Source organism: Chiloscyllium punctatum, chromosome 31, assembly GCF_047496795.1.
Source record: "Chiloscyllium punctatum isolate Juve2018m chromosome 31, sChiPun1.3, whole genome shotgun sequence".
NCBI lineage: Eukaryota > Metazoa > Chordata > Chondrichthyes > Orectolobiformes > Hemiscylliidae > Chiloscyllium > Chiloscyllium punctatum.
The window spans coordinates 55975403-55992908 of NC_092769.1; the positions used below are offsets into that span (position 1 = coordinate 55975403).

Genomic DNA, 17506 nt, shown 5'->3' on the forward strand with positions numbered 1-17506 from the left:
AACTGTGTACCTGGGTCACTGGATGTCTGACTGAAAACACTACCCAGGGCCCGAACATTAACTGTACAGGTACCACCCTGGCTTATTTCACCAAAATGTAACACCTCACCTTTATCTAATTCAACTCCATCTGCTATTCTTCAGCCCACTATCCCAGCAGTACTGTCCATCCTGTTGTATCATAGATAACCTTCATCACTGTCCACTTTCCCACCAACTTCAGTGTCACCCAAAACAATTACTTACCAGGAAACCAATATTCCCATCCAAACCATTTATCCAAATGACAAACAACAGGGGACCCACTCCACCGCTGGTAACATGTCTCCTGTCAGAAAAACAACATGTCTCCCACCACCCTCTGTCTTCAACTATCAAGCAAATTTTGTATCCAGTTCACTAGCTCCTCCTGAATGCCATATTCTTTTACAGTGATCTGAGCTTATTACCCAGTTTACCAGACAGAGAACACAACACAGAACAGTTCAGCCCAAGACCCTTCGGCCATGATTTCATGCCAACCTTTTAGCCAACTGTAAGATCAAAGTAAACTACATATCCTTCATTTTACTATTATCCAAGAGTCTATTAAATGTCCCGGATGGATCTAATTTTACTACCACCATTGGCAGTCCATGCGACCACCTACCATCTCTATCCTCTTATCCATCCTCCAATCACCTTAAAATTACACCCCCTTGTAATAGCCATTTATGCAATAGGAGGAAACGTCTCTGACTATTCACTCACTCTGTGCCCCTCATCATCTTGTTCACCTCCACAAAGTCGCCCCACCCCCTTCTCCAATGAAAAAAAAGTCTTAGCTCCCTCAACCTTTCTTCATAAGAACTGCCCTCCATTCCAGGCAGCATCCTGGTAAATCTCCTGTGTACACTCTCTAAAACTTGCACATCCTTCCTGTAAACAGGGGACCAGAACTGAACACAATATTCCAATTGTGGTCTCACCAGGACGCTATAAAGATGCAGTAAAACCTCACCTCTCTTACAGTCAATCCCCTTCTAAGGAAAGCCAACGCAACATATGCCTTTTTAACAAACCTACCAACGTGCGTGGTGATTTTGACATGGACACGGACCCCATGATCTCTGTTCCTCCGCACTGCCAGTATTCTGCCTCTCACCCCATATTCTGTATTCAGGTTCGACCTTCCAGAATGAATCACTTCACACTTTTCCAGATTGAAACCCATCTGCCACTTCCAGCCCAGCTCTGCGTCCTGGCAATGTCCCATTACAACCTACAACAGCCCTCCACATTCCCCACCACTCCACCAACCTTCATGTTATTGGCAAACTTACTAACCCACTCTCCAACATCCTCATCCAAGTCATTTACAAAAATCACAAAGAGCAGAGTCCCAGAGCCGATTGTTACAGAACCCCACAGGTCACTGAGCTCCAGGCTCAATACTGTCCATCTGCTGCCACCCTCTGTCCTCTCTGGTCCATCCAATCCTATATCCAGACAGACAGATTTCCCTGTATCCCAATTTTCCTTCTTTTCTGAATGAGCCATCAACCTATTCTGAAATATCCTCAAAGAATTCAATAAGGTTTGTGAGGCATGACCTGACCCCTCACAAACCCATACTGACTGTGGCTAATTTAACTATGGTTTTCCAAGTAGTCGTAAATCCTGTCTCGAGAGTCCTCGCCAATAATCTGCACACCACAGCCATTCGACCAAATCTGTAATTCCCAGAATTCTACCTCCATTACATGGATTGGACTTTACAAATCTTCCTTCCTCTGCCATGTTCCCCAGAAGGGCACTGGAGGGTGGTGGGGGTTACAGAGATAGAGAGGAATATCAGGACAGTAGGATTTTGCAGACATTAGGTTTCAGTAATTGTGAGGTTTCATGGTGATGAAGGCATTTGAGGAGAGAGGGAGGGTGGGAAGATTGTAGGGAAATGAGAGGTTTCACAGTTTAGGTGTTTTGTTAGGACTGCAAGAGGTTACTGAGTTGGGGAGGGTGGAAGCACTGGTGGATATTACATAAACATGTGGTTTTAGTTGCAATGGCAGGAAGAGGATTCAGGAAGCTGGAGAATATGGGGTCTGAACGAGGTTACACAAATGGGAAGAGTTGTCAGGAGTGGAGGTGTTTACGGAGACAGCAATGGCCTGATCTGGAGCAGAGCACCCAGATTGGGAGGGATGGGGAGCCTGGAGGTGGTTTCACAGGGAAGGAGGACCATAGACCCACAGGAGGTTACAGAAATGTGGAGAGCTGTATGGCTGACAGGGGTTCATGGAGATGGGAATGTTGGGAGGGTTGGAGAAGTTTACAGGGATAAGGATGTTTGTAGGCCAGGGCTGGATGACAGACAGGGACTGTTTTAGGGAGCTGAGCAGATTACAGAGATAAAGAGGTTTGTATCGACTGGAAGAACAAACAGAGATATGCAGGGTAGTCGTGACTGGAGATGTTTATTGACACAGGAAGGCTTAGGTTCTGGGGGTTATGGACGCTGTGGAATCTGGATTTCTTTTCAGAGACTGGGATAACAATTTTGGTCAGAAACAGTTTCACAGGTAAGGGAGCATAGCACAAACAGGAGGAAGTTGTTGGGGAAGGTGACGTTTAAACAGATAGTGGTGTGAGAGCTGGACAAGGTTATGGAGATGGGTAGATGGTGGAGACACAGGAGGAGCTTACATTGACATGGGGGTGATAGTGACAGGAGGGTGTTAAATAGATAGTGGGTTCTGTAGGGACTGGATTGGGAGAGGCACAGGCATGGAGTGAGTTCGACAGATCAGGATTACTGCAGAGACCTGAGAGGATTACATTGATCGGGATGGTGGTCGGGTCTCCACAGACTGTTGGTGTTTAGGGAATGGAAGAGATTTGGTAGATAGGGAGGGATGTAAGGGCTGCAGGAGCTTATGGAGAGTTGAAGAGTTGGAGCAATTTGCAGAGGTAGGTTTCTCAGACAGGAGTAGGTTATAGATCGTGAGGGTTGTGTGGTCTGAGTAAGTCAAAAAGAGGGGAGTTTTCTGCTTTGGAAGAGGTTACACTGACAGGGACAGTTGAAGAGACTGAAGCAAAAATGTATGGAGAAGGTTACACAGATAGGGAGGTGAGTAGGGACTGAAGGTGAATACACAGACATGGAGGGTTGTATTGTTAGACGGAGCTGAGAGGGATAGGGACCGGTGTAGGGATTTACACAGATACGGAAGGTTGTGTTTTTGGAGTAGGTTACACTGATACAGACAGTATTAGGGAGTGTTTAGTGGACGACAGATGAGCTCAGAGAGAATGTATTATGCGGAGTGGAGGAGATTACAGACACAGAGATGGCTGTCGGGTTGAGAAGAGCTTCTACAGATCCTCAGTGCTGTAAGGCTGGAGGGAGATTCTAACAGTGAGAGTTGCCAAGACTTAATTACTTCACTGATATAGAGCAGGTCTCAGCATGTAACTGTCAAAGGGAAGTTGAGACAGTCCAGATGAGTTTTCAGAGATACAAATGTTTATGGGAGTTTCAAGAGGGAACAATGATTGGGAATGCTGTACCGAATGGTAATAGTTATAGGGAGGGTTCTAAAAGCAGGAAGAGGTGACAGACATATCGATTTTTGCAAGGACTGGAGAAGCTTACATAGGCAAGGGGTGTTTTAGAGTCTGGAGGAGATTACTGTGTGAGGGAGAATATTGGGGAGAAGGCCAGGTGTAAGAGACGGGGATGGTTGACACGGCTGGACAATAACCTGAATAGAATCGCCATCGTGTGCAACCAGGCCATTCGGCCCAACCTGTCCATTCCAACCCTCTGAAGAGCATCTCACCCAGACCCAACCCCCCACCTGTACATTAAACCCTGCATTTCTCGTGGTGAACTTACTTAACCCACACATTCCTGAATACCACGGTCAATTTATAATGGCCAATCCACTGATGGTGCAAATTTTGGACACACACACACACAGTGAGGGGGATACATGCAGACATACAGCGAGGGAAGGACACACACACGCAAATCGAGGGAGGGGACTCACACAGCAAGGAAGGGACACATACACAGCGAGGGAGGGGCATGCACACTTGAAGCAAAGGAGGGACACGCACACACGCAGCGAGGGAGCGACACGCACACAGTGAGGGAGGGACACACACACACACATACAGCGAGGGAGGGACACGGACACACACAGCAAAGGGGGGGCATGCATACGCACACACACACAGACACAGCGAGGGAAGGACACGCACACACAGAGTGAGGGACACACACATGAGGGAGGGACACACGCACACAGCGAGGGAGGGACACACACACACAGCGAGGGAAGGATGCGCACACACAGACACACACACAGTGAGTGAGGGACACGCACAGACACACAGCGAAGGGGAACACACAGACACAGCAAGGGAGGGACATGCACAGACACAGCAAGAAATGGATACGCACACACAACGAGGAAGAGACACGCACACGGCGAGGGAGGGACACGCACAGACACAGTAAGAAAGGGATACGCACACACGAGGAAGAGACGTGCACACACACAGTGAGGGAGGGACATGCACACACAATGAGGAAGAGGCACACATACATCGAGTGAGGGGCACACACACATCGAGTGAGGGATACACACAGCGAGGGAGACACACACACAGAGCGAGGGAGGGACACACACACACACAGCGAGGGAGGGACACGCACAGACACAGTGAGGGAAGGACATGCACACGCAATGAGGGAGGGGACACGCACATACACAGCGTAGGAGTGACACGCATACACACACCGCGAGGGGGAGGGAATGTACACACAAATTGAGAGGGGGCACACACACGCAAAGCGAGGGAGGGACACGCACAAATACACACAGTGAGGGGGATACATGCGACACACAGCGAGGGAGGGATACACACGCAAAGCGAAGGAGGGACATGCAAACACACAGTGAGGGGAATACAGGCTGACACTCAGCAAGAGAAGGACACACACACACTGTGAGGGAGGGGGACACACACACACAGCGAGGGAGGGACACACACACACACTGAGGGATGGGGACACACACACAGCGAGAGAGGGACGCGAACATACACACAGTGAGGGGGATACAAGCAGTCACACAGCGAGGGAGGGACTAACACACACATATAGCAAGGGACGGGGACACACACATGCAAAGCGAAGGAGGGACAGGCACACATACACACACACACATAAACACAGAGCAAGGGAGAGACGCGCACACACAGGAGGAAGGGACAAACACAATGCAGCTACACAATGATGGGCATATGCACAAAGAGCAAGGGAGGGAGACACAAACACACAAGGAACGGACACACACTCACAGAGCAAGGGAGTGACACACGCACACACAGCTAGAGGCGCACACACACACACACAAAGCAAGGGAGGGACACACACACACACACACACACACTGTGGGAGTGACACGCAGAGAGGGAGGGACAAACACACATACACAGCGCGAGGGAAGGACACTCACATACACTGCAAGAGGGACACACATACTCACAGCAAGAGGGGCACACGTACACACAGCGAGGGAAGAACACGCATATGCACAAGCATAAAGTTACAGACACACAGCAAGAGAGGGGCACGCAAACACACAGCCACTGAGGGACATGGACAAATACACACACACCACAGAGCAAGAGAGGGACACGCGCACACACATCGAGGAGGATACACATGCACACACAGCGAGGGAGGGCCACACACACACACGCACAGCAAAAGACACACACACACAGAGCAAGGGGGTAACTCACACATACACAGTGAGGGAAGAACACGCACACACACACAGCAAGGGAGGGACACGCACACACACACAGACAGCGAGAGCGCAAAATGTGCATTAGGAAGCACACAAACACAGACACACACAGCGAGGGAGGGAGGGACAAACACACGCACACACACACAGCGGGGGAGGGACACGCGCATGAGGAAGCAAACAAACACAGACACACACAGCGAGAGAGGGAGACACACACACAGTCAGGGAGGGACAAGAATACACAGCGAGGGAGGGACACACACAGAGAGCAAGAGAGGGACATGCGCACACAAAGCCAGGGGGGAGACACATGCACACACAGCAAGGGAGGGCCAAGCACGCACGCGCACACACACACACACACACACACACACACACACACACACACAGCGGGGGAGGGACACACACATGCACACACACAGCGGGGGAGGGACACACACATGCACACACACAATGAGGAGGGATACACACACACACAGAGCAAGGGAGGGACACACACACACCCACCAAGGGGGGAACACAAACACGCAAAGCGAGGGAGACACACACAAACGCACAGCAAGGAAGGTACACACACACACAGAGGGAGGGACACGCAGTGAAGGGACACACACACAGACACAGTGAGGGAAGGACATGCACGCGCACATACACAGAGAGCGAGGGATACACATACAGTGAGGGAGGGACACACACACAGAGCGAGGGAGGGACACGCTGAGACACAGAGCGAGGGAGGAAGCATGGACACACACAGCGTGGGAGGGACATACACACACACAGCAAGGGAGCGACATGCGCACACATAGCGAGGGAGGGACACACAGCGAAGGAGGGACAAGCACACACACACCGTGAGGGGGAGGGCACGTGCACACAAATTGAGAGGGGACACACACACGCAAAGCGAGGCAGGGACATGCATAAATACACACACATACACAGCGATAGAGGGACACACACATACACACAGTGACGGGGTTACATGCAGACACACGGTGAGGGAGGGACACACACAGCGAGGGACAGTGACACACACACATACACAAACACAGAGCAAGGGAGGGACATGCACACACACACATACACACACACACACACACACAGCGAAGAAGGGACACGTAGAGATACACACACACACACACACACAGAGAGCAAGAGAGGGACACGCACACGCACAGCGAGGGAGGGACACACACGCACGCAGCGAGCGAGAGACACACTCAGTAAGGGAGGGACATGCACAAACACACAGCGAGGGAGGGATGCACACACACACACGCATGCACACACACATACAAACACTCAGAGCAAGGGAGGAACACGCAAACATAGCGAGGGAAGGACATGCACACACAGCAAGGGAGGAACATACACAAACACACAGCTAGGGAGGGACACGGTCATACACAGCAAGGGATGGGCACACACACACACACACACACACACACACACACACACACAAACACACAGGGAAGGAGGGACAAGCACACACATGGCGAGGGGGAGGGCATGTGCACCGAAAGTGAGAGGGGGCACGCACAGACAGTGAGAGTGAGAGGGGAAACGCACTGACACGGCGAGGGAGGACAACAGGCACACACAGCAAGAGGGACACACACATAGAGCAAGGGAGGGACATGCATACACAGCGAGGGAGGGACACACACACAAAGAGAAAGAGAGGGACACTCACAAACACAGCAAGTGGGAGACACATGCACACATAGCAAGGGAGGGCCATGCACGCATGCGCACAGCAAGATGGACACACACACACACATACACACACAGCAAGGGAGGGATACGCGCACACACAGCCAGGGCGGGACACGCACATACAGCGAGGGAGGGTCACTCTCACACACACACACACAGCGCGAGGTGGAGACACATGCACACACAGCGATGGAGGACACGCACATACACACAGTGAGGGGGATACATGCAGACACACGGCGAGGGAGGGACACACACACAGCGAGGGACGGGGACACACACGCAAAGCGAAGGAGGGACACACACACACACAAACAAACAAACACAGAGCAAGGGAGAGACGTGTGCACACAGCGAGGGAGGGACAAACACACACATTTACGGTGAGGGGAATACACACAGACACAGTGAGGGAGGGACACGCACATACACTGCAAGGGAGGGACACGTACACACCGCAAAGGAGGGACAAGCACATACACATGTCGAGGGGGAGGGCATGTGCACAGAAATTGAGAGGGGGCACACACACACAGACATGGCAAGGGAGGGACACGCGCAAACAGCAAGCTGGTCACGGACTCACACATACAAGGGATGGTCACACGGACACACAAAGCGAGGGAGGGTCACGCACACATACATGCACACACAGAAACACAGAGAAAGAAAAAGACATACACACACACACACACACACACACACACACACAAACACAAGGGACGGATACACACATGCAAAGCGAAGGAGAGACACGCACGCATACACAAACTCAGAGCAAGGGAGGGACATGCACGCACACACACACACACACAGAGGGAAGAACAGGCACGCACAGCGAGGAAGGGACACACACGCACGCAGCAAGTGAGAGAAACACTCAGCAAGGGAGGGACATGCACAAACACACAGCGAGGGAGGGACACACACACGCGCATGCACACACACATACAAACACTCAGAGCGAGGGAGGGACACGCAAACATAGCAAGGGAAGGACATGCACACACAGCAAGGGAGGAACATACACAAACACACACAGCGAGGGAGGGACATGCTCATACACAGCAAGGGAGGGACACACACACATACACACACACAGAAGGAGGGACAAGCACACACACGGCGAGGGGGAGGGCATGTGTACAGGAATTGAGAGGGGACACGCACACACAGCGAGAGGGGACACGCACAGACACGGCGAGGGAGGGACACATGCACTCACACAGCGAGGGGGATACACACAAAGAGCAAGGGAGGGACACACACACACACACACACACACACACACACACACACACACACACACAGAGCGAGGTGGAGACACATGCACACACAGCGATGGAGGGACACGCCTATACACACCATGAGGGGGATACATACAGACACACGGCGAGGGAGGGACACACACAGCGAGGGACTGGGAGACACACACGCAAAGCAAAGGAGGGACACGCAAACACACACACACACAGTGAGGGGAATACACGCAGACACACAGCGAGGGAGGGGCACACACACTGTGAGGGACAGGGACACACACGCAAAGCGAAGGAGGGACACACGCACACAAACACAGAGCAAGGGAGAGACGCGCACACACAATGAGAAAGGGACAAAGAAACACACTTATAGTGAGGGGAATACACGCAGACACATAGTGAGGGAAGGACAGGCACATACCGCGAAGGAGGGACAAGCACACACATGTCGAGGGGAGGGCATGTGCACAGAAATTGAGAGGGGGCACGCACACACAGCGAGAGAGGGACACACACAGACATGGCAAGGGTGGGACACGCGCACACAGCAAGCTGGTAACACACACACACACACACACACACACACACACAAGGGATAGACACACACACGCAAAGCAAGAAAGTGACACGCACAGATACATACACACACAAACACTCAGCAAGGGAGTGACATGCACACACGCACACAAGGGACAGACACACACACGCAAAGCAAGGGAGGGACATGCACAGATACACACACACAAACACATAAACATAGAGCAAGGGACAGACGTGTGCACACACAGCGAGGGAGGGACATACAAACATACACAGTGATGGGGTTACCCGCAGACACACAGCGAGGGAGGGATACACACACACATGCAGTGAAGGAAGGGACACACACATGTCAAGGGGGAGGGCATGTGCACAGAAATTGAGAGGGGGCACGCACACACAGCGAGAGAGGACACAGACATGGCAAGGGTGGGACACACGCACACAGCAAGGGGGGACACACACTCACACACACAAGGGTCGGACACACAAAGCGAGAGGGGTTCACGCACACACATACAGACAAAGAAACACAGAGCAAGGGAGGGACATGCACACACAAACACAATGGATGGACACGCAAAGCGAGGGAGGGACACGCACACATACACAAACACAGAGCAAGGGATGGAGATGCACACATGGGATGGAAACACACACGCAAAGCGAGGAAGGGACATGCACACCGAGGGAGGCATACACGCTCACACAGCGAGGGGGGACACACGCGCGCACACACACAGACATACAAACACACACAACGAGGGAGGGACAAGGCACACACATGGCGAGGGGGAGGGCATGTGTACAGGAATTGAGAGGGGGCACGCACACACAGCTAGAGGGGACATGCACAGACACAGCGAGGGAGGGACACGCACACACAGCGAGGGGGGACCATGCACTCACACAGCGAGGGCAGAAGCGCACACACAGTGAGGGGGATATACACAAAGTGCAATGGAGGGACACACACACACAAAGAGCGAGGGAGTGACACGTGCACACACAGCTAGAGGGACACACACACACAAAGCAAGAGTGGGACACGCACATACACTGCAAGAGGGACACACATACTCACAACAAGAGGGACACGCGCATGCACAAGCACACACACAGAAACACACACAGCGAGAGAGAGAGACACACACACACACACACAGCGAGAGAGGGACATGCGCACACACAGCCAGGGAGGGACATGGACACACAGCGAGGGAGGGTCACACACAAACACACACACAGAGCAAGAGAGGGATACGCGCACACACGAGGTGGAGACACATGCACACGCAGCGAGGGAGGGACACGCACACACACGCACAGCAAGTAGGGAAAACTCACACATACACAGAGAGAGAGGGACACACACACACACACACACACAGAGATACAGCGAAGGGGGATACGCACACACACACACACACACACACACACACACACAGCGAGGAGGACCCACACACCCACAGCGTGGGAGAGAGACACACTTACACACACACAGACACACACACACACACACACACAGGGAGGGACACGCACGTAAACACAGGCCCAGAGCGAGGGAGGGATGCGTACACACACGCAGCGAGGGAGGGACACACACGCAGCGAGGGAGGGACACACACATACACAGTAAGGGAGGGATACGCACACATAGGGAAGGAGGGACAAGCACACACACAGCAAGGGGGAGGGCATGTGCACAGAAATTAAGAGGGACACATGCACACACAGAGAGATAGGACATGCACAGGCACAGCGAGGGAGGGACACACGCACACAGTGAGGGAGGACATGCACTCACACACCGAGGGGAGATGCACACATACAGTGAGGGGGATATACACAAAGAGCAAGGGAGGGATACACACACACAAGGGAGGGACACACACACAGCAAGGGAGTGACACGTGCACACACATTGAGAGAGGGACATGCGCACACAGCGAGGGAGGGACATACACACACACACAGCAAAAGGAAGGACACGCACACATACACAGAGCGAGGGGGGACATGCATACTCACAGCAAGGGAGGGAGACACACACACAGAGCGAGAGAGAGACACATACACACAACGCGAGGGAGTGACACACACGCAACCAGCGAGTGAGGGACACACACAAACACATACTGTGAGCATGTGACATACACACACACACACACAGCAAGGGAGGGACTTGCTGAGACACGCAGAGAGGGAGGAACACGCACACGCAGAGCGAGGGAGGGACACGCGCACACGCGCACACACAGCGAGGGGGACACGCGCACACACAGCGAGGGGGACACGCGCACACACAGCGAGGGAGGGACATGAACACACACAGTGAGGGAGGGACATGAACGCGCGCGCGCACACACACACACGCACACACACACAGCGAGGGAGGGACACGAACACACACGCACAGCAACAGGGACACACACACACACACACAGAGCAAGGGGGGAAACTCACACACACACAAAGCGAAGGAGAGACACGCACACATACAAAAAGTGAGGGTGGGACCACACACACACACACACACCGACAGCGAGGGAGCAACATGTGTATGAGAAAGCACACAAACACAGACACACACAGCAAGAGAAGGACATGCACACACACAGCTAGGGAGGGACACACACATACAGTGGGGGAGCGACATGCACATGAAGAAGCACACAAACACAGACATATACAGCGAGAGGGAGACACACACACACACACACACACAGCCAGGGAGGGACATGCATACACAGCGAGGGAGTTTCACACACAAACACACACACAGAGCAAGAGAGGGACACACACACATACTCACAGCAAGGGAGGGACACACACAGACACACACACAGCGAGGGAGGGACACACAGACACACACACACACACTCACACACACTGCATGAGGGACACACACATCAAAAGCGACATGCACACATTGAGAGAGGGACACGCGCACACACACACTCACACAGCAAGGGAGGGACACACAGACACATACTGAGTGAGAGATACGCATACACACACATTCAGAGCGAGGGGAGGACACCCTCACACACAGCAAGAGCGAGGGGACACACACACACACACACACACACACACACACAAAGTGAGGGAGGGAGACACGCAGACATACGCACAAACAAACACACACACAGTGAGGGAGGGACACGTACACACACAGTGAGGGAGGGATATGCTCACATACACAGTGAGGGAGGGACATGCTCATACACAGCGAGGGAGGGACAAACACACACAGTGAGGGAAGGGGACACACATGCATACACACAAACACAAACACAGAACAATACAGGGACACCTGCACACACAGTGATGTGTCTCCTCGGACGTGTAATCGTCCAGTTCTCACTCCAGTCTGCTCCCTCACAGGGTCACCGTCTCTGTGACTCCCAGGTACAACTAGGCCTCGATCCTCAATGCGGATTTATATTCTCCCAGGTGGGAGTCAGCCTCAAGCTCCTGCTCCAAGTTGTTCCCTCACACGGTCACTCCCTCTGTGACTCGGTGCTGATTTCGAGCCTCCTGCTCTGCTTTTTATCCAAATCCAAGTCCCAGTCGACGTTGACCCTCGCTGCTGATTTATATTCTCCCGTTTTGTGCTGCACTCGCTCAGGTTCTCTCCCCTTGTGACTCCCAGGTAATGGTAGGCCTCAAGCCTCAGCTGAGATTTATAACATCCCATTCCGCACTGCTCTCTTACAGGATCGCCGTTGTGCCTGGAAGACAGTGGGGAAGAGGAGGATTAGACAGAGCAGAGGGTGTTACAGCGATTGAGGGAGCTGTAGGGGATGAAACAGGTTATCTGGGGAGCGAGGCAGACCTGCAGTAACTAAAGAACGTTACTGGAACATACAGCGAGAGTTGCAGTCACTGAAGAAGGCAAAGGAAATAGAGAGATGGTGGTTTGTTCATCACGGAGCTTTGTAGAGTCGAAAGGGCTTCAAAGTTTGGGAGGAGATTTGTCACATGGATGCTCGTTGTGGTCTGTTCGCCGAGTTGGGAATTTGTCTTGCAGACGTTTCGTCCCCTGTCGAGGTGAGATCCTCAGTGCTTGGGAGCCTCCTGTGAAGCGCTTCTGTGATGTTTTCTCCAGCATTTATAGTGATTTGTCTCTGCCGCTTCTGGTTGTCAGTTCCAGCTATCAGCTGCAGTGGCCGTTATATTGGGTCCAGGTCGATGAGCTTATTGATTGAATCTGTGGATGAGTACCATGCCTCTAGGAATTCCCTGGCTGTTCTCTGTTTGGCTTGTCCTATAATGGTAGTGTTGCCCCAGTCGAAATCATGTTGCTTGTCATCTGCGTGTGTGGCTACTAAGGATAGCTGGTCGTGTCGTTTCGTGACTAGTTGGTGTTCATGGATGTGGATCGTTAGCTGTCTTCCTGTTTGTCCGATGTAGTGTTTTGTGCAGCCCTTGCATGGGATTTTGTACACTACATTGGTTTTGCTCATGCTGGGTATCGGTCCTTCGTCCTGATGAGTTGTTGTCTGAGAGTGTCTGTTGGTTTGTGTGCTGTTATGAGTCCTAGTGATCGCAGTAGTCTGGCTGTCAGTTCGGAAATGTTCTTGATGTATGGTAGTGTGGCTAGTCCTTTGGGTCGTGGCATGTCTTCATTCCGTTGTCTTTCCCTGAGGCATCTGTGGATGAAATTGCGTGAAGTCTGACCCCAACCCGCAGCTCACCAATAGGATAAACAAGACACTGAGAAACCTACAATAAAAAAACGGACAGATAACCAGGTTTGACCTACAGAGAATGAAACCTGAAAGCAACAACACCCCCAGATTCTATGGACTACCTGAAGTGCACAAACCAGCCATCCCACTCAGACCCATAGTATCACTCCCAGGGACACCATCACACAAACTGGCTAAAGAACTACAGCAGAAACTGAAACACCTGATCAGCAGATCCAGACACTCTGTACAATCAACACAGGAATTCTTGGACATCATCAGAAATATACACATAGACAAGGAAGAAACTATGGTCTCATTCGATGTAACGGCACTGTTCACCTCTATCGACCAAACCCTAGCCAGAGAAACAATAGCCAACTTGCTGGACATACAGAACAGACAACAGGACGGTGAACCTATCAACAAAGACGGCATACTCAAATGACTGGACCTGTGCCTCACAACACACTTCACATTCAACAACCAAATATATGAACAAATCAACGGCACCCCCATGGGCTCACCCATCTCTGGACTCATAGCAGAAGCAGTAATGCAAAGGTTAGAACAAACAGTCTTACCACAAATTCACCCCAAACTCTGGGTCAGATATGTGGATGACACCTTTGTAATCATTAAAAACACAGAAATAGAGAACACATACTGGATCATCAACGCCACACTCACAGGAATCCGATTCACTAGAGAAGAAGAAAAGGACAACCAACTCCCATTCCCAGACGTGATGGTACAGAGAACACCAAACAGAGAATTCACCACAAAGGTTTACAGGAAAGCCACACACACAGATCAAGTCCTAAACTACGAAAGCAACCACCCCAACACACACAATAGAAGTTGCATCAAGACACTGTTCACAAGGGCCACAACACGCTGCAGTACACCAGAACTGCAAAAAAGAGAAAGAAGAACACCTATACAATGTATTCGCCAAAAACGGATACCCCCACAATTTCATTAGGGATTGTCTGTATGGATTTGCTAGACGACTGTCCTCTGATATTGATGAGGGCAGTGCAGATGATGTGGTTTATATGGAGTTCATTAAGTTTTTTGACAAGGTCCCACACGGAAGGCTGGTCCAAAAGGGAAGATCCCATAGGATCCAAAGTAAGTTGGTAAATTGGCTCCTCAATTGGTGGAGGGTTGGTTTTGTGATTGAAAGCCTTTATCCAGCGGGTGTACCACAGGGATCTGTGCAGGAGCCATTGCTGTTCATTATGGGCATTAATCACTCGGATGTGAAAGCAGAAGGTAACATTAGTAGGTTTGCAGATAACATGAAAGGTGAGGGTGTTGTCCACAGTGAGGGGGATGGACTCAGGCTGCAGTCTGATATTAATCAGATGATAAACTGAGAAGAGTAATGGCAGATGGAGTTTACTTCTGATCACTGTGAGGTAATGTACTGTGGGAAGTCTAATAAACGAACGGTATAGATCATGAATGGTATGTCCTCCTGGAGTACTGAGGAATACAGGGACCTTGGTGGGCAAGTCCCTGGATGTCTGAAGGTGTCAGCACAGGTAGACAGGCTGGGAAATACACCTGAACTGGGAGCAGGAGGGGGACCCACATCCTGGTGGGGAACATTGCTGGAGCTGCTTGAGAGGATTTAAACCCCAAAGAGTCGTAAGGCCAGAAAGAAAGTTGAAGCTGGTACAAATGTTCGAGAGAGCAATATAAGTAGACAAGGCAGGCAAGAACATAGCAGACAATTAGGGAAAACTGGTGGATTAAACTGCAGTTATTTCAATGTAAAGGGCCAGACAGATAAGGCAGATGAACCCAGAGTATGGAAAGGAACATGGGATTGGGATACCAGAGGTATTACAGAAACACAGCTGAGGGAGCAACAGGAGCAGCAGCTCAATGTTCCGGGGACAGATGCTACAGGAAGGATAGAACAGGAGGGAAAACAGGAGGAGAGCGGGTGGGTTTGATTGGGGGGAAACATCCCAGCAGTACCTCGAGGGAGGATTTATGTAGGATCGCCCAGTTAAACGATATTAGTCGAACTGAGAAATAAAAATTGATCATTAGTTTTCTACGGTCGTACTACAGCAATAGGCAACGGGAGATGGAGGAGCAAATATGTCAGGAGATTTCAGATAGCTCTTAGAATAATAGGGTTGTAATGATAGGGGATCTTAACCGTCCCAAACCTGGACTGGGATTGCTACTAAGTTAAGCATTTGGTTCGAAGGAATTTGTTAAGTGTGTTCTGAAAACTCCCAGTCATTATGTAAATGGCCCAACTGGAGAATGGGGCTAAACCTGACCTCCCCTTGGGAAACAAGGTCGGGAACGGGAATGAGGTGTTCGTGGGGGAGCACTTTGGAAAGTTACCACAATTGTATTCATTTGAAAATAGCGATGGAAAAGGACAGGCCTGGTCCACAAGTTAAAGTTATTAAATGGAGCAAGATAGTATTAGACAGGAATTTTTAAAGTAGATCCGGGGAGGCTATTTGCAGGTAAAGGGAAGTCTGGCAAGTAGGAATATTTAAAAACCGAGATAAAAGGAGCGTTCAGCGCCAGCGTGTTCCTGTTAGTGTGCAGCTCAATGCTGATGAATTAGGAAACACTGGCTGAGTTTCGAGGCTGTGGTCAAGAAAAAAGGGGTCACATGTCAGATATAACTGGCTGACTCAAGGGAATCCCTTCAGGAGCATCGGGGCTGTAGAAATACACTTAGGATGGAAATCAGGAATGTAAAAAGGGGACACGAGATAGCTTTGGCAGAGAAGGACAGAAGGGGAGCTGGGAGAGGAGGAGAGCTGCTGGTTCTGATTGGGTGAAACATCCCAGCAGGACTGAGAGAGGATATTCCTGCAGGATCGCCCAGTGAAGCTGTGTTCGTGGAATTAATCAATAACAATGGGGCTTCCCTTTCCTCTGATTGTTCTACAGACCCCCATAGCCCCGCCCTCCTGCCCCTTGACCTTCTCAACATGGCGGCCCTCAGGCCCGCGCTCCCTCTTCCCTCAAACAAATGGCAGCCGTGACCCTGGGCCCCTTCCCTGATCAGAGACCACCGCCTCCTCCTTACACGGGCCTGGAGGGTATTTTTCGAGTTATTTTTAACCTGTATCCAGGACTTGTGAAATCTCTCCGCTCCTTTCTCCCAGAGAGGCTCCCACACACCGTCTCTGTGCGCCGCTCTCTGAAGCTGATCGCAGCCGCTGCCGGAGAAATCAGCTCCATGTCTGTCTTTCTCCGTGACCTGATCAATGTGACACTGCGCATGCTCTGTATGGAAACCAAACTGCGCGTGCGTCTGAAGTCACGGTGAGTTTATAGAGAATATTCATATCTGCACAGGATCATGGGTGAAATATTAGTCATTAACAATTGCTCTGTCGAGTTACAGTCATTGAGATGATTAGTATGCAAATAGATTGTTTGGTCCAATTTAACCATACCAACCAGGTATGTGAATTACCAATCGTTCTGGGAG

General features: G+C 51.2%; 1 long non-coding RNA gene across 1 annotated transcript in view; it reads right to left on the bottom strand.

The window, feature by feature from the left end:
• LOC140456834 (uncharacterized) overlaps positions 1 to 17248 on the bottom strand; it is a 51386-nt gene extending 34138 nt beyond the window's left edge. The window contains exon 1 of the long non-coding RNA XR_011953172.1: positions 17135 to 17248. This is a non-coding gene — a long non-coding RNA (uncharacterized lncRNA). The remainder of the gene's footprint in view (positions 1 to 17134) is intronic.
• Between the last annotated feature and the right edge of the window lie 258 nt (positions 17249 to 17506).